At 39.3% G+C, this 22,464-nt stretch overlaps 1 long non-coding RNA gene across 1 annotated transcript in view; it reads right to left on the bottom strand.

Annotated features, from left to right (window-relative positions):
- LOC122462770 overlaps positions 1–22,262 on the bottom strand; it is a 62,254-nt gene extending 39,992 nt beyond the window's left edge. The window contains exons 1-2 of the long non-coding RNA XR_006285522.1: positions 21,553–22,262; positions 14,889–15,103 (exon numbers count right to left, since the gene is read on the bottom strand). This is a non-coding gene — a long non-coding RNA (uncharacterized LOC122462770). The remainder of the gene's footprint in view (positions 1–14,888; positions 15,104–21,552) is intronic.
- Between the last annotated feature and the right edge of the window lie 202 nt (positions 22,263–22,464).

The raw sequence follows: 22,464 nt of genomic DNA on the forward strand, positions 1-22,464 counted from the left end.
TGTTGTAAGTAATTTTACAAAGTTTAAAATAAACTGAATAGTTTTAAAACTCTGATTGAGTTATAATTTCAAGGGGCTTTCATTTCTAATCAACAGTTTTATAACCTAGTGATCTTTCTTCAACAAGAGATGTGTTTATTCCAAACCATTTAAGAAAGCAGCTGTTTATTAAAGTGCCAACACCAATGATTGATTTCTGATGCTCTTGAGTGCATCTATTTTCTAGCTAATGACATCACTGCAAGCAAGCAGATACAGTATTGCAACCTGGGACTCTAATGGAGAAATAAAGCAGGCATGCCTTTTCTATAAAAAAAAAAAACAGATTTCACTGGGGAAAAGATCTATTAATAAGTCAAATGTTCAAGTAACAGTCATACCAATTGGCATTCTTATACACAACTGGCATTTCTTCAGAAATAATTTGTGGGTTAACAGTGTTTATACTAAAATCTCTAAAGACAACATCTGTTAGCTTACATTCCAAAAGTGGTGATTGATTTATGATCTATTAAATCACATCTGTACAAGAAAAATGGCCTGTAGGATGACATCTGTCATCAGTCAAATACATAACATAGGTTTCTATGATAGTGTATGAAAGATGAAACACTTCAGTTTATTTATATATTTGTTCATTCATTTGAACATTTTTGGTGGTGTGGGCGAGGGTCAGGGAATAAAAATGAATTTATTCTAAACCCCATTCAACAGTTGGAGAAGTTCCAGAATTTCTAATTTCACTTTCCTGGACCTGGTCCTGTGCTGATGTAAAGCAGCAGAGCTCTTCTGGCTCTGGTGGAGCTGCACAGCAGAAGATCTGACCCCTCCAATCTCTAAAAAATCTATAAAAAATGCCTGTGCACACAGCCTGTTTATTGTGGCAGTGCCTGGGAGTCCAGAATACGGACCTTCCTCAGAAACTGTTTATGGTCTCTGTGGATGTTCTCCCTGTAATCCTATGTACTCTTCATTAATTAAAATGTAATCAATTTCCTAAGTAAATCCAAGTGCACACAAATAAATAAGCACTGATTTTCTTTGCTTTTAAAGGGAGAGGGGGGAAGCTATGCTTTGGCCGCCAGGACTCAAAGAGCACAGGACATTGGGGTTGCTACCATTTCTGCCATTGCTAGTGGCTCCAGATGGGGCCTATTATTAATTTATTATTTGTGTTACATGTGGATTGAGTGGGGACAGAGCAGGGCCATGAACTAACCTTCCTCAGGCTTGGGCACTCCTGGCCTGGATAGAACATTGGCTATACCTTTCCAAAGGTATACCAAGAACCACGTAGCACTGCACTCCCCCCACTGCTAGCAGAGATAAAATACCTCCCCATGCTGTTCAGGGCTGCTCCTACTGCTTCCCCAGTGCTTCCAAGGAGACATAATTGTGCCCTAAGACAGTTTTTCCCTTTGGATGCATGGGTGAGTATGCAGTACTGCACATCAGTATAGTGAGAAGGGATTTGAAGAAAAGAAGCACCAGACCTAATAAACCAGCAGTTTAAAATTCTGTACATTTAAAAACCAATATAAATGCCAGGGAAAGTGAGATCGCAGCTTGAGCCCCGAAATAAATCTTTCACATTTCTTGGCTTTTGAGTCCTTTTCTTCACTCCTGACCTTAGTAAGAGAAGTTTCCCAAATTCGGAAACACTGCTTGGTAGCTAGGCCTGCTTTCTTACTATCATTTCATGGTCTACTCTTTTCTTTCCAGCTCCTTTCTTCCACTGATGCACCAGGGAGCATCACTGTTCTCATTTCAAAAAGCAGGAGATGACCTATTCAAAACCTAATGAGCTTCCTCATCCAGGCTTACATGTTTAGCTTGAACACTAAACCTAACCCTAGACACTTTTCACCCTTGTTATTTCCAAAGTTTTCTTACATATCATAGATTTATATTTTCTTTTCCTTCTCAGCTTCTTTGACAGGGTTACTGGCTTAGTGGATGTGGGGAAGCAGAGATGTGAGGTCTCATGATTTTAGTAAGGCTTTTGACACAATCCCACATAACATTCTCATAAGCAAACTAGGGAAATGTGGTCGAGATGAAATAACTATATTGTGGGTGCATAATTGGTTGAAAGACAGTACTCAAACATTAATTATCAAAGTGAAGGACATATCTAGTGGTGTCATGCCGAGATCAGTCCTGGGTCTGGTACTATTCAATAATTTCATGAATGACTTGGATAATAGACTGAAGAATACGCTTATAAAATCTGTGGTTGACACCAAGCAGGGAGGGGTTACAAGCACTTTGGAGGACAGAATTAGAATCAAAACAACCTTGACAAATTGGATAATGGGTCTCAAATCAACAAGATGAAATTCAATAAAGACAAGGGTAAAGTCTTCACTTTGAAAGGAAAAATCAAAGCAGAGCTACGAAATAGGGAATAGCTGGCTAGGCGGCAGTACTGCTGACAAGGACTTGAGAGTTATAGCTCATCACAATGTGCAAAAACAATGTGATGCACTTACGGAAAAGGCTGATGTTCTGGGGTGCAGTAAGAGGATTGTCGTATGTAATTAATTGTCCATCTCTACTTGGCACGGAGGCCTCAGCTGGAGTACTGTGTCCTATTCCAGACACCAAACTTTTGGAAATGTGGGCAAATTGGAGAATGGCCAGAGGACAGCAACACAAATGATAAAAAGGTTTCGAAAACCTGACCTCAAAGGAAATTTTTTAAAAAAATTGGTTATTCCTGAGAAAAGAAGATTGAGGGGAGACCTGATCACAGTCTTCAACTATGTTAAGAGGATGATGATCAGCTGTTCTCCATGTCACCAAAGGAAGGACAAGTAGTAATGGGCTTAATTTGCAGGAAGAGAGATTTAGGTTAGATATTAGGAAAAACTTTCTAACTATAAGGATAGTTAAACTCTGGAATAGACTTCCAAGTGAGATTGCAGAATCTCCATCATTGGAGTTTTTTAAGAACAGGCTGGACAAACACCTGTCAGGCATAGTTTGTGTTTACTGGTCCTGCCTCTGTGCGGGGGGCTGGATTTGATCACTTATCAAAGTCCCTTCCAGCCCTACATTTCCATGGTTCTAACCCAGCACAATTACAACACACTAGTGTCATTCCCAATGCCCACGGACCTTATGGACCCAATTCTCCACAGTCTTACACCTCGTAGAGTCATTTACACCTTTGTAAAGTGAGAATAAAATGCTACTTTATCAGAATGGTAATATTTTGCATTCACACCTTGTACAGGTGCAATTGATTCCACAAGGTGCAAGACTTTGGAAAATCAGGCCCTATGGCTCCAACCATCTATTCTCTCCTCTGTTAAAGGGCCATCACATTAGGGTTTTTTGGCTCAGATTTTACACATTACCTTAAAGATGCCTTCTTTAATGTGTGTTTGATACCAGTCAGGAATTTTTTAATTAAACTTTTTTTTTTAATTGAAAAATGCTAATTCTTCAAAACCAAAATGATTGTGAATCAGGGTTTGTTTTGATGAATCTCCCATTTAAAAAAATAGATTTTTTTTCAAATTTGTCAAAACATTGACATTTCAAAATGAAAAAAAATTCATTTTTCCAATTCAAAATTACTTTTTATTTCAAAATTTAAACTAGTAAGACTAAAGAAGGTTAACTAAGAACACACGTAAACATCAAAATAAAACACTTTGATTTACCTGGACCAAAAATTGTTTTGGTTTTTCAGTTAATAAAAATTTAAGATTTTGACTTTTTGTCCCAATTCAAGAAAGGAGAAAATTTCAAACTCTTGAAAACATTAAATGGATGGAGCAACTATATTCTACACAGAACTAATCCATATCCCACTGAAGAAAGTAGAAAGACTCCTATTGACTTCAATGGGCTTTGGATAAGCCTTTTATTGCTCCGTGGGAGAGAACACAGAACTTAAGTCTACCTTCACTCACAGACTGGAACCTTATTAATGCATTTATTTATCCATCACAATCAATAACACGATAATAAAAAGTCTGTTAGTTTCAGAGGTCTCACAGAGTATGTGAAAACATCTAAGAATGTACAAAAAATGTTGTATGCACTGGAACAAAAATCTTTTACTAAATCTGGATCGCAGGTCATGGATTTGACCTTTTGTCATTGTTTTCCTTGTAAATTAAAATACAATGCACCCTCTTCAGGAGAGATGTTGCTCATAATACTACAGTTACTCCAGAGCCGAGAGGCATTCGTTTCCTCGTGTGGATATTGTTGACTGACCCTTCACTTTTTCACTCTGGATATTTGGATTGGGAGTATTACCTAGTTGTTTTGAGCTAATAGGTATAAAAGAGCTAATAGGTCTAAACAGGATAGGGATTTTTAGTCCAAAAAGGAAGTTACTCTGTTTGGGAAATTACTTCATTTTTCTACATATTAAATGCTACATGAATGAGGGTAAAAGAAGGACCAATTTTCAACCGGGGGTTTCTTAAGATGCCCACATCCCATTTTAACTAGGGTGTTACAGTCAAGGCTCTACCATACCATAAAATATATCGGACACAATGTTCAAATATGGGGCCAAAGGATAGTTGTTTCAAGAATGTGTAGCGATGGCTTAACTCTGCATTCATAGACTTCAAGGCCAAGGTTGAGCATTTATAAAAATTGTTCAACCTTGAGTACCTAAATTTAAGCACCTAAAACCATATTTAGGCACCTAAATAAATGGCCTGATTTTTTGGAGGTGCCATATCTGCAGCTCCCATTGTGAGATATCTTAACATTTTGGTGCCTAATCGGAGCTGAGCTCTTTTGAAAATCTGGCTCTACATATTCAGGAAAGTTTAAGTCCACTAAAGCTCCCCTCCTCTGATCACAGTATAAATATTTAAATAAAAACCTCCAAGAAAACTGAAAAAATACATTACTTTATGAACAATTTTTGATCACTCGTGCTGCTGTCAAAAATCAGTGCAGCAACTTGGCAATTTATGGATACTGTTCCATCTTGTTTATTAGACCAGCTATTCAGTAACGAAAGACAAACTTCTAAAAGCTTTTGAATCAGCAATAATCAGTGTAATTTCCCCATGCTTGTGTTTTGCTTTTTCATAAGCATTTGCGCTTCATGATACTCTTTGGGGAAAATTCTTTTAAATGTGGACTTTTTTCTATGGCAACATACTCTATGGGTAAAGTGTTTTTGTAAGGATCCCTGATGTTGAATTTGATATCCTAAACATTTTCATTAAGCTCATTCTTTTGGGCATGCATTATCACTTCAGGCAGCAAGTAGCAGTGAATTTCCTGCTGTGGTTATACAAAGTAAGCCATCCAAGGAATCCATGCTATATGTGGTACTTATGTCAGTTGAACAACACTGAGAGAAATCCTTTTTCAAGTTGACTTGGAGAGACTTATTGAACCAGCCGGTGAATGTGGACATAACTAGTAATAGAAATAGGAAGGCCATTAAAACCAAGTAGATAACCATTTCAAAAAATTATCAATATCTGTAGCCCTTTGCAGTGTAGCCTAGGATAAATTATGTGGGACCGCAGAAGTGTGTCCAAAGAACAGCCACACTTAAAAACAACCATTGCAGACAGAGCTATAATACTGTGCAAGCATGTCTTTTGTTAAACTTCTTCTGGGTTTCTAGAAATGACTCCAAAATGAGTGACATTGATGTACATAGCCACAGACATAAACTGACTCACTGCGAACATAAGAAGTTTCTGACAGCCTTTATTTATTTTTTTATGCGAAGCCACAGTGATGGGTACAAACATTTCCCACAAGATAAAAGATGTAATGTTTCTCTAGGGAATCACGCTGCATTTTTTTATACACACATGGATGGCATCTGGCTAGCCACTCTAAATATATCCTGCATTTCAACACTGACTATAGAGAGAAGAACTAATTCCGTCATTTGAAAGCTTTAGGGAGGATAATTTTGATGCCCAGTTTCATCTGATGTCGAGGTGTGGAACTGGCAATTGCTCGTAAAGCAGCTAACCAGCACATGCAAACAGATGCATTCAGCGTTAGCGCTGTATGCAAGCTTTTGATGTGGCATGTTAAATCTTGAAATAGAAAATGTGAAGGGATATATTGTTGTAATGATCTAATTAGTATGTTTTTTGTTGAATGTCAAGTAAGGAGAATGTGTAACTTCAAAATGAGAAGAATGTACAACAAAGTAAACATTGGTTTGATCCCTAAAGCACCTAGCACCATATGTACATGTTTGTGAGTGATTTCGCTTCGGCGAGCAACTTGAACACCACATAATTTCTCTGATTCTGTTTTGGTCCCTGGAGTAACACTTGCAGGTCACTGTTTAAATGAGGAGAAAACTGGTTATAGATCAACTTAATTTTCAAATGTATTAATCCAAAGAGAACCCAATTCTGTGTGAAACTGTGCACTTTGAAAAGAGCACAGGCGAGTAGTAGGAAGAAAGCCACTTGACTTAAACTTGAGTCACAGTCCCATTGAAGTAATTTCACATCTCTTTTCTTTTCCAGGTTTCTGTATTTCTGCAATGCCACAGAATGTGGAAGAAGAATTCATCACAGGGAAAATATTAGAATTACCTTTAAACACAATGCTTTAGAAAAAAAGTAAAGCTGTTCAGACATTGTTTCTTTATATTTTCTGTGAAAATGAATGGGATGAAGGGTTGAGCCTCTTTGCCGTACAGCTTTGGCTTAAAGTACACTTTAATGAGACGTGAAATCAGACTTATTGTTGCTTGTAATTTTGGTGATCTTGCTTTACTTCTGACAAGAGGTTGCTACATAGTAAACTTGTTAGCATCATCTATATTCCTAGGAGGCCACTGCCCACATCACAAAACTACCACACATAATTCATCACAATTGACAGTCTGCACTCAAGAGAAATGACTTGCTTTGACGTGATTTCAGAATTTCTCATTGTACTTTCCCTCCATGGACTCAGCAGGGAAGAATTAGTTAATTCCTTGAGGACTGCCTACAATTAATATAGAACAACAGCTTTTTCAACTATCTTTTAGGCCCTTACACTTGCGCTTTCAGTTACAGAGAGGGATTTTCACAGGTAAATTCATGGAAGGGCTAATCCTGCAAGGCACTGACTCCAATGGAAGTGGAGGGAACTGTGCTCAGCATTCCACATGATAAGGCTGCTCTACCTAGCATCACTGAACCAGACTAGGTCAATCCAAGCTTCAAGCTTCCTTTGCACACTCCATTCTCCTGTTGTGCTGAGAATCTGGCCCAACACTTTCATAGTCATTTTTTAGAAATGCAGAAAAAAGCCATTATAGGCAGAGCTACCAAATAAATAAAATATAAAGTCCAAAGAAATGAAACTGAGAATTTAACACACATATTCAGTCATAAGCAATTTAGATTATGTTGTTTGATTCATTAGCCAGAGGTCAAATTCTGCTGTCTCTTACACTCATGCAACTGCATCAAAATCAGTGGGTTTGTAGTCATGTACGTGGCAGTAGAATTGGTTCAATACATCTGTCATTATTTTATACTAATTACAATTTGTTTTTACCTACAAACACAGTTCCATCCCAGAAATAACTAAAAATGACTTCCATCTATGCTTGTGTAACCCATGCCTGCTTGTCTGTCCCCCTCTAGTGGTAGCTAGACCAGCTAGAGGTTGATGAGTCTGCTACAGCCCTGGCTAAGAGACATGTATCTTTTAGCTCATGTGCTAAGCTCCAGAGGTCCCAGATTTGATCCTGGCTGCCGATGACGGGGGTCTGTCGGTATTACACTTGGACTATAAAAGAAAACCTACTCATGAAAAATCCAAAAGACCCAGGAGAAAAAGGAAAACCAAGGGCCTGATTTTTAGAAGTTCTGGACAACCATAAATCCAAGTTTAGTGAACGGGAGCAAGTTTAGGGAACATGGGTTCTCAGCCCCTCTGAGATCTGGCTCCCAAAGTCTAGTGGGAGATAGAGAAAAGGACACACAGGAAATATAGATGGAGAGAGCACTGGTTTCTCTGAATGAGCCCCAATGGAAATGCCCCGAGCAAAATTGCCCAATAGATTTTCTGCTGAGCAAATTGGCAAACTATATTCTTCGGCAGCCTTCGTATATTGCATATTGTACTGAGAGCTCTTGGACAGGGACTCTTTTTGTTTTATTTGTACAATGCCTGGTACGATGGGATTCTAAACCCTGTTTCACTTCCTTCAGTTCCCACATGTTAGAAACAAGGAATAATACCATCAGGGAAAAAATGGTGCAATACTCTGCGAATGAGTTGTGTCTTCCTGGGCTTTTATATTTTATCATTCTATTAAGATCACATGGTATCGTGGTACCTTAAAATTCAAACCCTTTAGAAAAAGCTGTTTTCTTGACCGATCATCCTGCAGTATTTATCCTACCATTGATCCACAGGCAAATCTCCCTACTTAAATCAATGGAGCATTCTGCATACAAATCAATGGTAGAATGTGGCAATTGAATTCTTGCCAGAGACAAGTGCATGCATTTGTGCAGGCTTTTAGCTGATAGTCTTATACTGGGTCTCATTCTGGAGGTTGTGACAGCAAGGCGAGTGATACAACTGTTTTCCGGGAATGTTCTGTTTTACTATTTTCATTTCTTGCCTCCTGTTCCAATAGGCAGCATAGGCTAGTTGTTAAAGCACAGGACCATGAGTTAGAAGACTACTTCTAGTCCTACATCTACCACTGCCTTGCTATGTGATTCTGGGCAAGTCAATTTAATCGCTCTGATTTAGCTTCCCTATTGAAAATGGGGATAGTACTACTCACCCATATACCTACCTCATGGGGTTGTGAGGACAAATTAAGCATTGTAAAGGTCTTTGAACGTGTACTAGATGAGCGCTCCTACTAAGAGTAAACATTACTGTTCCTACTTTTCATAACCCAGCACTGCTCAGCCAAGTGTGTGTCCATTGAAGACAATCAAGTCCCTTTGAACACATGCTGTCAGCCCTCCATCACATCTCTCATGCAAACAAAATAGTGATAGGTATTTAGAAAATCGATCACTCTTTTTAGCGAAATCATACGAGGGCTCCCCCACCAGCAAGCCAGACTCTTTAGCCAGGTTCTTTGAATATTAACCTGATCTTGAATAGTAATACGCAATGCACAATATAGTATGTTAGCATTTTATTGTAGCTTTGTCTTAATAAAAGGTTTTAAATAAGTGTGCTTCTTCCACAGATTTGTAAAACACAATGTACCAGACAAGTTTAAAGTTCTTTAGTTAAAACATCTCCTGTTCGGATTAGATGAATTATGAATTACAAAGTTATTTTCTTGAGCATTTGCATTTACAACACTTTCATCGGATTCAAAGCATTCAAATAAAGATTGTCTAGCATACCTGGGGTAATTATGTCTATCAAAGTACATTAGCAGCTATACAAAATGCTTGGAATAGCATGCAGTGTGTGTGTGTGAAGTGTGATAGAGAACTCAGGTATCTATGGTAACACCATGCAGCTATTTTAATGTCACTGTACTGTCTGATAATGGGCCCATTAATGAAGTAGTTGCTTGATGTTCAATTACATATAATGATAGCTTTTTGCACAATAACTATTCAGCTATACAGATGTGTGCAGATAACTTGTTACAGAAAAAAACAACCCCCCCGACGCCCCCCCCCCCCCAAAAAACCAAAACACCCCAGGCATAGCCATTAGGAAAAGTATCATTCTATCCTTGCTTTCTTTGATTTATAGTTCAAATATTTGCAATGCAGGTTTAATAACAAAACAAACAACCCACCCTACAATTTTAAGGACATTGTGGTTTTCCATATGCTACAGTGTAAAAAAGTTGATTAAACTGCTCAAGGATTTATTTGAGATATGAAAAGAGATTTTTGTGATGGAAATAGCTGCTTGAGTTTACAAATTAATGTTCCAGTCAGTAAAAATTTCCACTGGAAATAATGATTTATGGTCCCAGGTTATGAAATGAACACCCTTGCAGCTTTCACCTTGTAAACCTGAGTACTAAACCTGTTAAGACCCTATTAAGGGTGTTCATGTTTAGTCATTGGATTAGCATGATTTCATGAACATACACTGCAGCACATATACAAGCAGGCTTGTAACATTCACTTAAATGCTCTTGATCACCTTGGATGCATTTTTCAACTTTAGAATTTGTCAACTACTTGTTTGGCCCTGAAATTCTCTCTGCTTTCCCTTAACACATTGGCTCCTACTGCATTACATTATTCATAGCATGGCTAAATAAGCATGAGTTAGCTAATTATTTTTATAAATGGGTTTTAAGTGATTCTGGAAGGGCTTTCCAAACAAGAGTTATATTTTTCCAGGTTCCTTTTCCTAAGCCATTATAAATCCAATCACAATTTTACATGCTGCAAAGGAAAATTTATCTTCAAAGATTTAGGGCCAAGTCTTCAGCTAATGTAAATTGATGCCACACCATTTACTATAATAAAGATGTGCCAATTTACATAATCTGATAATCTGTCTGATATTTTGTGGTGGGATTTTATTTACCACAATATTTTCTCTTGTTTTACAATGATTCTTATTATTTTCTCCCACTCCATCAGACCACAATTTACCTGTTGGTAAATTCAGCTAAAAGATACTAACATTCTGATCAGAATGCTTGGCTGTTTGGGATTGTCTAGTCAGCTCTTAGACATGATGGGGCCAGGACATAAGGTAAACAAAGATTCTCCTCTCTTTCTTTTTATTTTTTTTAATATTGAAGGAGGAAGAAGCCTAGCTTCTTAAAGTTTTGCTCAGCACTGTCCCTGGTCTACAGGGGAAGCAGCATTGAAGTTCTCAATGGTTGCTTGCTTTTGAATCAATATACGTTAACCAAAATGTTAGAGGATGAGTTCACTTTTCTCCACCCCCAGTGCTAATGCCCTTATTTTCAAAGAGAAGGAGTTTCCTAATCTCCTCAAGCTCTACTACTGAGGAACAGAGCGGCTCATTATGTATTAAGACAGCGATCCTGATGTGTAAAGCATAGCAGCTTCTTATCCTCTTCTTCAAATGGACTTAGAATCTCTGTGACAGACTTTCAAGTGTTTGGAAGTGTTATCACAATGATTTGAGAATCTGGTTTGTTGAAGAAAAGGGAAAGTTTTGAAATGACAATGCAGATGGTGAAGTATGAGGGTTCTTAAAACACTTTATAAGCTGCCTTTTACAAACATCGGATTTGTGACCTATTTTCCACAAGACATGTTGATAAGGAAGAATTTCCAAGAAATATGTGCAAGTTCTTAAATTTTAGTATGATTTTAAAATTACAACTTCCACATTTTGTTTCCCATCTTATCCATGTCCCTCACATTCAGTATGTTATTGTCATCCAAAGTGCAACTAGTCACTACTGGCTGACATCAAACCCTCATTGTTACTGAGGTCCCATATCTCAGAACAGGAAGCTGAAGCTTGCAAACAACAGAATTCAAGAGACAAAACAAAAACCCGAGGACTGAATGAAATCCGATGTCAACAGCTATTTGTAGAAAATGTTTTACAGGGGAAGTGCTAAACAATCTGTTCCACCTTGTATTTAGCTGTGACACGCTGGATACACTTCCCAGACCTGAAGAAGAGCTCTGTGTAAGCTCGAAAGCTTCTCTTGGTCACCAGCAGAAGTTGGTCCAATAAAAGATATTCCCTCATCCACCTTGCTCTACTATTCTGGGACCAACATCGCTACAGGGGAGGTGACGTGCATGAGGACACAATAACTCCATTAGGACACAATAAAACTTTGCATGCCATTCCATGGTAACCATAAGCCAGTGTTCCCTGTAAGAAACACTCACTGAAATTGCTAAGTCATACTGGTCTATGTCACACCAGTGCTACTAATGGTTCCTAAAATACACGCAGGCCTTTATAATTGCAACCACACACTTCACTAATGCAGCACTTAGTACTGGGCCAAATGAAAAATTTCTCAAAGAAAATACCCAAATTCACACAGATAAATTATTTGCAATAAAGCATTTGACCAGCTCTAGTGGCAATGCACATACTTCTAAAGCGCTTTTGGACAACATGTACAATGACCCAACAACGAATAACGTAGACATTCTCGAGCCAACCCCTAACTAAACCAGTGACGGGAAGTAACCATGCAGCCTATGCATGATACAAACAGGCAGACTAGAGTTCCACACATTTGGTGCACTTAGCAGCAGCAATATGCATCCCCAGATAGCGCTCCCAGCTAACAGCAAAACATGCATTAACTGACAATTAAGCAGGGTGCAACCTTTGATATAGGCAACATCCCCTGGCAGATACAGTGCATAGACAGATTTCTCATCTGCAGTTCTTTTGGCTCCCTCGGAGATGTCACATTCGGTTGCTTTTATTAAAAAAAAAAGCTCTGTACATTTTACTTCCCACACCAGAGCTAGCATGAGGCCACATATATTTGCACTTGAGCTATGGTACTGTGTAATATTTGTGTGATACAAAATATATTAAGAAAGGACATGGAAATAAAACAATGCTCTTTGTGTTTGAAGGAGAAAATACTTTAAAAAAAAATCAGTTGTGTGTCAATGTTCTACAGGGGTAATGGCTAACATCAAAATATCTGCAGTGTTTGTAAATGAACAAAAGGCGGATGCCTTACAATGCATTCATTTTCACCAGGAAGTCCATCAACCTTCACTTTGAGCCTAATACTGTAATTGTTTGGGCACACTCAAACACCAAAAAATGCTTCATACTTCTACAATTTTATAACTATCAGTCCTTGGCCTATGTCTGTAGGAAACAACAGAGCTAGTAAACACATTGCTCTCTCTCTCCTTTCTTTCTCTCTCTCTCTCACACACACACACTCTGCATTTCTTTTGTTGTCTGAATTTAAGTAGAAATGAGTCAATCTCATTTGAATAATTACAAAAGACTCTCAGTTCCCAAACCTTTTATGACATACCCCAGAATGTTATTTACCGCACAGAAATAATAATAAAAAATGCCTCCAACAATTTATAGCTTCCTGCATGCTGTAAAAATGCTTTTCACTTTTATTATATCTCCCACTAGAAAATGGTTTCTGAGATATGATTTGCTGGAGATGGTTACAACACCTAGACAACTGAGAAGCCTGACTATCATTTGCCCTATTGACAAATTCTGACGTTTCTTGCTACTTGTAAATATTCAGCCATATTAAGCTTGGAACTTTCTCACATTTGAGCCTGAACAACACATTTACCATACAGGGCAAAGCTAAAGAATAATAGTTCAAAGATACCGTTATATTTGTTGCAAAATCTTGAATTTTAAATTTAATTTTTCTGAATGCTGCATTGAGCTACTCAAAACAGGACTTTCCAGAGAACAGTAGTTGGGCTACTGACTTGACTCCCAATAGAATGTTTTTTAAAGAAGGTGTCATAGAAACAGGAAAGAAACTAAGGCCAGACTGGCAATCTCTTTATGAACACTGGAGCAGACAAGGGATTGAACCACTACTTTGTTTTTAAGTATGAGAATCATCACTCTGACCTGCTATCGTTAAAGACAGAGTACTTACTCCACAAGCAGGTCCACAATGGGGCTACTCGAGGAGTAAGTGTAAATGCGGTAAAGAGCTACTTAGCATGATTAGGAGTGGCAGAATTGGGCCATATGTGAGTTGGCTAGGTCTCAAATACAGTTTCTAGCAAACAGTGTTCATACAGCTCACTAAATACCAACATGAGGAGCCCCTCTATTGAAAGAGAAGCCAAGGAACGAATGAGCCATGGAGACTGAACTACCTTCTCACTCTACAGGAGGTCTCACTCAGGTCAGAGCTGATGCCTTGTGCAGAAGCTCTTTCAGCTGCAGGTAATGCTATGGGTTGTGCCTTAGACACTTGGCAGTGTTGTCTTTTTGACTAGACAAAGTTGCAGCAGTGTTTACACTGTTCCCTGAATTTACACTGAATGTACACTGAATTTAGCAGTATTTTTGTTACTCTCGTTACTTTGCCTAAGGACATTCTGTGACTACAGAACTTACATTAATAGAGCTGGTTAAAAATAGCAAAAAAAAAAAGAAAAGAAAAAAAAGTCCACAAAATATTTTGCCAATTTTTCTTGCCCAATTTTTGAAAAATAAAATAAAATAAAATAAAATAAAATAAAAACCAACTAGTTGCAAGCATTATCATTAAAAGGTGTGGTGAAAGGTGTGAGAGTGACTTACTATTCATTTTCATCAGCACTAAGTTATCTCTTGGGTGGGGGGAAAGCTTATTTTTCTAAGCTCAGAAACAGCTACTTTAAGTATTTCTTTGGAGATTAATTGTAATTAAAGCTTTATTCAGAGCATCTAGGAAAAGCAGAGACTTTATCTGAGCTAAAACAAAACTAAACACCACTCAAATGCCTTTCTTTATAGCAACTTACATCACTTTCTTTACAATACTCTACCCTAAATTCTAATAGGGAGGTGACAAAACTCTAATATTCAATACTTTACCCTAAACTCTCATAGGGAGGTGACAAAAGCAGGATACTGTTGGTTTTAAGTCTGGTACATAGATCAGATTCAGAGTATTAAAGCAAAGCTTTATTAAAGCTTCAGTGCAGCCACACTTATAGGACTCATTCAGCTAGGCTCAGCATGTCCTGGCTGTAGAACTGAAGACCATTCAGTGATGACTTTTCAAGCCTTGTCCTTTCTGGGTAGCTCAAACCTGCAAAATGGAGAACCTGACCCAGACGTACTGCCCTTTCTTCCGATGTATGTGCATAAATTGGGTTTTATGCACACATCATGGATTTTATGCGTCTAAGGCAGGTACACGCTGAAATGTGCTCAGAAATAGGCCTTTGAGCATTTGGGGTTCAGAGTGAGCAACAAGGAAATGCTAGCATGGTGGCAACGGAAAGGATACCTACCAAAAATGTCCTTTTTGCTCCATCACCACTGTTAAAACCCTTGTTTATCACGTCTTTGCTCTCTGTTGCCTCGTGACTTCTAAATCGCTGTTCTTTGCCACACCTCACATCGCCCCTTCTGATCTGTCCAAATTCCCTGCTGCTAATTGTCTTTTTCACCAGAAGCTGATCATATCGACCTCCGATGCATCACTGCCTTCTTGTCTTGTCCAGCACTATAGAAATAATTAATATTAGTATTATTAAATAATATATATATATATATATATGTATATCTTGATGAATTATTCATAACAAGTGGAACTGCTTAAATTGTTAGACATTATATTCATAATCATATATATCCAAGAAAGATTACCATATATCTTTCAAAGTCAGCTTATTTTTTTCTGTTAGCCAGAAAGATTTCAATTTTCACACAGTTTAGGCATACAATTTCATGTGCAGAATACACACAAAACTGCACCTGTAATTTGCATGTGTTTATCACAATTTTTCCCAATTGGGCAGCTGAGCATACAAATGGGGAGTTAGATTTACTTGTGCACGTAACCAGAGTAATTGTGCATGCAAATGACTCAATTGCATGTACATTTGTGAGTATATAAAGCTATCGTGCCCAGTTTATTTTTTTCTTCCATGTATGCCGTTTTACCTCATCCAATTCATCAATCTTTTTAACATTTGAAACATCCACCTCACTCATTTTTGTAGAACCGTAATTTTGGAAACTTCTTTAGTACTTGAAATGTTTTTCCCCATCTGCTTCAATTATACTGGGATCCTTTACATGAAAAAAAAAAGTGACACTTCCTGTTTCGTCTACTCTGTTTTGTGTTTCAAATCACAGTTAGACTTACTGAATCTAAAAATGGACTCAGGGGGCCAGAATCTCAGCTGTTGAAATTGGCATAGCTCCACTGATTTCAGTGGAACTATAGTTTACATCAACTGACAATCTGGCACATAGAGTTTATGTTTATGTCAATGATTTCACATAAAAATACTTAGTTTCCAAGTCCAAAGATCTTCTTATCTACCAGCCCTGCAAACAAAACATGTGAACTGAAAGTCAAGTAGAGGCCTTGCTGGTTCTGACAGCAACTAGCAATGATTTTGTAATCAGAACTAAATTAACGCTTCTATTAATTACGTCTGACCCCAAATCAAAGCAAGCTCCCCACGCATAGTAGTCTCTAAAGTACTAACAGGAGTAAGACATAGTACAAACTTGTTTCGCACAGAAAACTGTGCAAATATGACTGAATACGCGCAGGAAGCAGGACTGTTGAGCAATGAGAGTGTCACTGTGCCAGAAGCAACCCAAGATGTGAGGGATGTGGTTTAATGAGGCTGCAACTTTATTAATTTAACTCAGTATCTAGCTGTCAGTGGATTATAAGAAAAGGGAGAAGAAGTCACTGGGTCAAATTAATCTCTGGTGTATTGGTGATATACCAGTGATGAATACTAGGGTCCAAAAGTTCACATGGTATAAACTGATGTAGGTCCACTGAAGGCCATGGAGCTATGTTGACTTATATCAGTTGAGAATCGGGGCCTTGTAAGTCTTTGTCTGTTGGTGGATTTAATCAAGTGAAGAGTGTTTGTTGACATAAAGAAACCTTTACTGGGTTACTTTTAGGGGGTGACTCCATTCTTTTAGCAGTGTTGTTCGTTTCAGGGACTGTGTTAACATGACTTATCAGAACAAAGTGCTCTGTTTTTTAATAATTTCTCTTATTACTATAGAAACAGAAGCAAAACAAACAGAAATTATCTATAATTTCCCATTGCTGAAGTTCACACACATGATTATGCTGCTGAAGTAAATCCCTAGGAATACTTGAAAAATTATATAATTATCTCCAAAGTGTGCTAATGGCGCTAAAGCAAATGGCTTTTCATCGCATTTGCTACTCATGACCTCTTAGCTGAATAATTCAGGAGAAGGTGATTGTAGCCACTTTCAGACTAATGGCTAGGGGTAACTGCTGTGTGAATTGTAGTTATTTCTGGCAATCCCAGACAATTAATTCTCTCAAACAGAGAAAGTGCTACCAAACGAAAAGATAGATGGTTAAAGTACTGCTTGGCACTGGGAAAGCATTAGGAGATTAGACTGTGCTTGAATTCAAAGCAGAAAAGAATGACAGTTTTGTGCGGTGGAGTTTAAATATTGCATCTACCTCCAGCGCCATGAGAAAGTGAAGTTGATGGAGGAAGCACTTTTTTCTGGGTCTGGCAAATTCAGCGACCTTCGGGGTGCCTCCTGAAGAAATCTTCAGAGAGGCTGCATAGTCCAGTACATGGTCAATAGCCTAGGCATCAGGAAAGTTGGCTTCTATTCCAAGCACCTGCCGTGGGACCCTGGCAAGTCACTTTGCTTCTCTATGCCTCTGTTTCCCTGCCCATAATTTTTCTTTCTTGTCTATTGAGATTTTAAGCAGGGACAATCTCTCACTTTGTGCCTGTACAATGCCTAGCACAATGGGTCCCCGATATCAGTTGGGGCTTTTAGAGGCTACCACAATACAATAAATGACTAGCATAGTAAATCTTTGACATTGGTAGGCTAGAGCAGGGAGAAATGGGACAAATCATCCTACTGACTTCTATTTTATTTTTTTACTACAGTGATCCAAATGCTCAGTATACCACGTTCACAACCCTACATCAAGTTAAGCGGCAGCCAATGAAACTATAGCTGCAAGTGTGTCTTTGATCTAAAAGCAATCAAAGACCCGCTAAGAGCCAGGCTAGCCACCCTACATTCTGGCTAAATGGAAAAGCCAATTAAACTGCTTTATGGAGTAACACAGTTGGAAACATTAAGAAGCCACCAGCCAAGACACTGTACTGAATGTCAAGTACTGAGGAAGAATTAACTCATCAGGGAGAATGAGGGATTTCCCTGAGTGAAAACAAAGGCACGGGGTCATTGATTGGTGGAGCTGTATGTGACAGAAGCAAAAAGCAATGAGTAAGCCAGAAGAAAACTGGAGCAGCACTCGCAGTGTAATCCTGGGAGGGTGTAGAGGCAGAGCTCCTTGGGACACAGGAAAGCAAGTTTGGGTTTCTGAAGTAGGAAACTGCCTCCTGCTTTTTGTTCTTAATGTTTTCAGAGAAACAAGACTTTGTAAGCATACTTTAAAAATAAACATTGTTGAACCAAAGAAACACCTGACTCCTACCATCAATTTCTCCTCCTAACAGAAACAACCCAGCAAGACCCCAAATATTGGCTAAACTGCTTGAGCCAAGGGGCAATACTTCAGAATGCTGTATTCATTGATTGATTAGAACAGATGGTACATTCATTCTTTCTTTCTCGCTTAGGTTATCAGTTGGTCTCCAGCCCCCTGCCCATTCTGCACCCTAAAAACAGCAGTATCAACAGGAAACTATGGCACAACAATTGGATTTCATTCTTCTTCTTCTTATTGCTTCACCGTCAGTTCAACAACTCAAGATTTACTCAGCACTCTGAAGTCCTCTTATCTGGTGATATTTCATGGTGCTGATATAAAGGAAAGTATCCCATTTCGTAGGGCTTTCAGATTAGCACAGGATCTTTGATGGCTAGATCTCAGTGGAATATTTCATTAGAGGAGAGATATACTCCACAAATTGGAAATGCAAAAAATGCTAATTATTGCCATAAATGGGGGACTAACTACAGTAAATTAGTGTGCGTGTGTCTATAACTATCACTGTAAAGGTGAGATAGCTATAACAGTATAAATTGGTCCTTTCCTTTGGGATATAAAGGACACATCATTCATCTTCAGGTAGCAGGTAATAGCAGTGTAAACTGCTCTACGTCAGAGTGTGGTTGTCCCTGCCCACATGAGCCTTGGGTCCATCTGGCCACAGTTGGTAGTATCTGATAAGGGCCCCTGCTCAGGGTACTAAGCAAAGGGCAACAATGGACCCAGCAGATAAGGGCCAAGTTCTCCTAACAGTGGTGAAGGTGGATAAGCCATGACTGTGGATGCAGTGACTGTTTGATGGACAGTGTTTGCTGGTGGCGCTACCTAGTGGCTAGGGGGTTAGGCCTCTGTTCACCACATCTCTACTCTTTAACCTGGGACACCTTCATGCCTACTGGAGGTCTGTCTTTTAAAATGGTTTGATTTGACCCTACAGTCAGATTACCCCTCTGTCTTTTCTGTACCCGGTGTGACAGGTTCTTAGGAAGATATGGGGTTCAACTATTCACCCCCCATGAGTGTCCAGTGGCTGACAGGGGGTTCAAAAGTCATTTACCCTCTCCCTCCTTCATCCAGCAGGGGAGTATAAAAGGTGAAGCATTTCATCCCCTTCTTATTGGGGGTGAGGTTTTTAGAGGAACTCTGGCCCTCCCAACTCCACCGGGCTCTGGCCCAGAGCCCTGTAAGGGCAACCAGATGTCCAGATCCCAGCAGTTCCTTAATGCTGCCTCCCCGGGCCACTTCCTACCACCACTTTCTTGTCAAAGTCTTGAAGTCTGTCTCAAAGTAGTAAGAGGAAATGTACTAGTTTAACCTTCAGCCCCTCCAGGGTCAACAAACAGGCTCTTCCTCTCCAGCAGAAGGTATCTGCATCACCCATTCTCAGGAGCTCTCAGGGTAGGTCCCTTTCCCTAAGCCTTGTCAGGCCCAAGGGAAGACACAACCCCAGTGAATGCAACTTCCTGGAAGTCCATAGAGGTGCATTCCATGTCATCACATAAAATGCGTTAACACTCAGGGACACTGGGTACAAGACAGCTCTTATCTAAGAATTCACCTGTCACAGGTTTGTAATCCCTTGTATCATAGAGGCCCATCTGTGGAAGGAGCAGCCTCTCTCCATCCCAGTTATCCACACTGAACTTAAAGTGTGGCATTTGTTATTGGACAACCTCTAGCACAGATTTTCACCACATGGAACTATGTTCAGTGCCAAAATTATCATGGACACATCTGTCATTGTGGCCAACGTGCCAACAAAAGATGCAATAGAAGATGCAGAAAAGGATACATTCTACCATCAACTAACAACGATTGAGCCAACTCCACTATATGACACACTGCGCATGTTCGGAGATTTCAATGCCGTGACTAGCTGCAATCAAACTGGAAATAAAACTGTGATAGGTCCCTTTAGTTGAAGTACTCCAAATGACACCAACACTTGTCCTTTGACATTGTGTGATTGAAAATACATTATGAAAGTGTGCTGAACCATGCACCTGCTGATGACTGTCCAGAGCTACATGACCCGGCAAACTGCATGGCTGCAGACTCAGAGACAAACACTGATCCTCAAGGAAGTATGAAAGGCCATCCAAAAGTTATGGAATTGATATGCTGCTGGACCTGCTGGTATTCCACCCAAGCTACTCAGAGGTACCTTGTAACCAGTGAGCAATGGCCTGTATCAGCTGTTCTTAAAAGTGTGGGCATCAAGCAAAGTACCATCAGAATGGAAAGACAGCATCATATTGTACAAGCACAAAGGATCTTGCAACTAGTGTAGGAACTACAGGTTGATCTCATTATCATCAGTCCTTGGAAAGGTTCTTTGCTCATGTTCTGCTTGGTAGGATATAGCCTTTCCTTAACAGACATCATCATCCATTGCAATCAGGTTTCACTGGTGAGCAGATGACTATGGATTCTGTCCTTACCTCCCAGCTTCTGGCTGTGTTGCACTGAGAATTTAACCAACTGCTTCATGTGACATATATCAACATCAAAGCGGTGTTTGATTCAGTCAACATGTAAGCACTTTGGGTGGCTGAAAGGAGCTGGCATTCCAGATGTTACGATTTCTCATATAGAGCTCATGTGGGTACTTTGTGATTCCTCAGTGCACAAAAGCAGCCAAACTTACACCACAGAACAAGCTTTTCAGTTAAATGGCCTTGGAGCACATGGGTTTGGATTCACCTAAGCTTGCTGGCAGGGCACTCACTTTGCTGCAACTCTGCTGTAGACCAATAAAAGCCATTACAGCTTTATGACAAAACGATATGAAATATGTGAAGTCTGACCCTGCTAATTATGTTGCATTGAATATGCTGACAAAAGACATGATCAGCACAGTTAATGTCTCTTGCAATCTTTCCTAACTTGGTTTTAAATGCAAAGAACACTCATAAACATTAAGGGCAACCAAGTTATAGTTAAGCCTTGACATCCACATTTAACCTTAGTGTATTGGTAAACAAGTCCAGAGAGTGCCATGTAAAGATAATGAGACAGCTGTCAATGGCACAAAATCACTATAATCACTTAAGATGACATGGAAGGATGGAGCAATCAGTAGAACCTCTGAGCTAATCTTAATAAAAGATCCCAGTGTCTTTAATTATGTGCAAAACAAAAAGGTCACTGAAAGCGGATTTTTCCTCCCTTCAATTGCTTAATGAAGTGTGAATAAACAACTTATTAGGTCTATTTCACAGAAGAGATTATTCTCTGTTTGTGGTTTTAGATAAGAAATGGAAACCCAGTATTAGCAAGCTGCAGTTAACACACATATAGGAAGCTAAGGTTTATTTTCTGAGCAGAATATTTATCTGAAGAAAAAACACATACACACAATTCAGGAAGTAGTTCTCCTATATTGCTTGCTCCTATAAAGCCTGGAGCTTCTTCAACTCCCATTGAAGTTAATGTAAGTAGAGGGAACTTACCACCAAACAGAACTAGCTCTCAATTGCTAAGTGGCAATTTCAAAATGACACCAGGAAGGCTCCTTCTATGCAGATACTGACAGAGTAGTACAATTTCAGTGATGCCCAAACTGATCATTATTGCTGCAGAGGGTATGTAGCAATTAGAGGGAGCTAGTCAAATTATTCATGGCAAATTATATGTTTTGCAAATTTAAGGTCCCCCCCTGCATTTGAAAGTTATTTGCAAACCAATCCTGATTTCCAAGAATGTATTTTTTTTATTTGAAGTATTGGCCAGATAATTTTTAGGACCAGTTTTCAGTCTATGGCTTGTCTGAACAGTTTGCTTCAGCTCTTCTCACTGATTATCCTACTCCTGCCCCTCTCCCCCTTGTATCAGAGAGTGTGACTGGGGGTCTCTGTTACCAGCTCCCTGGCTTTACAGAAGCCCTGCTTGTTTCTGCCCAGGTGAACTTCCTCCTCAATTAAGCCTCATTGCATCCTAGCTCCCCTCCAGGTGCAGTGTATGGCTAATTGGCCTCTTGTGATTCTATTAACCCTTTCAGGGCTAGTGTAGGGTGAACGCCCCATCACACTGCTCTTTTTTTTTTTTTTTGAAGCAGAAAAGAGTTTTATTTGGATAACACTTATAAAGAATCACCAAAAAGGATAAAGCAAAACTATGCAACAAACAAAAGCAAATGCAAGGTATAAGACAGCAGCCTTCAGGAGGGAGAAGTGTTCAGGCTAGCCTGGGCCCAGAGCAGGGGGGCTTCCTCGACACTCATGGTCTTCCACCCTCCTGAGTTACCTGGTGGCCTAGAGCGGGGGGGCTTCCTTGACACTCATGGTCTTCCACCCCCTCGAGTTAACTAGTGCCACACCCAGTGTCACCGATTACTCCTCTCCTGAGAGTGCCCGACAACATGG

This window comes from Chelonia mydas, chromosome 13 (genome assembly GCF_015237465.2).
Source record: "Chelonia mydas isolate rCheMyd1 chromosome 13, rCheMyd1.pri.v2, whole genome shotgun sequence".
NCBI lineage: Eukaryota > Metazoa > Chordata > Testudines > Cheloniidae > Chelonia > Chelonia mydas.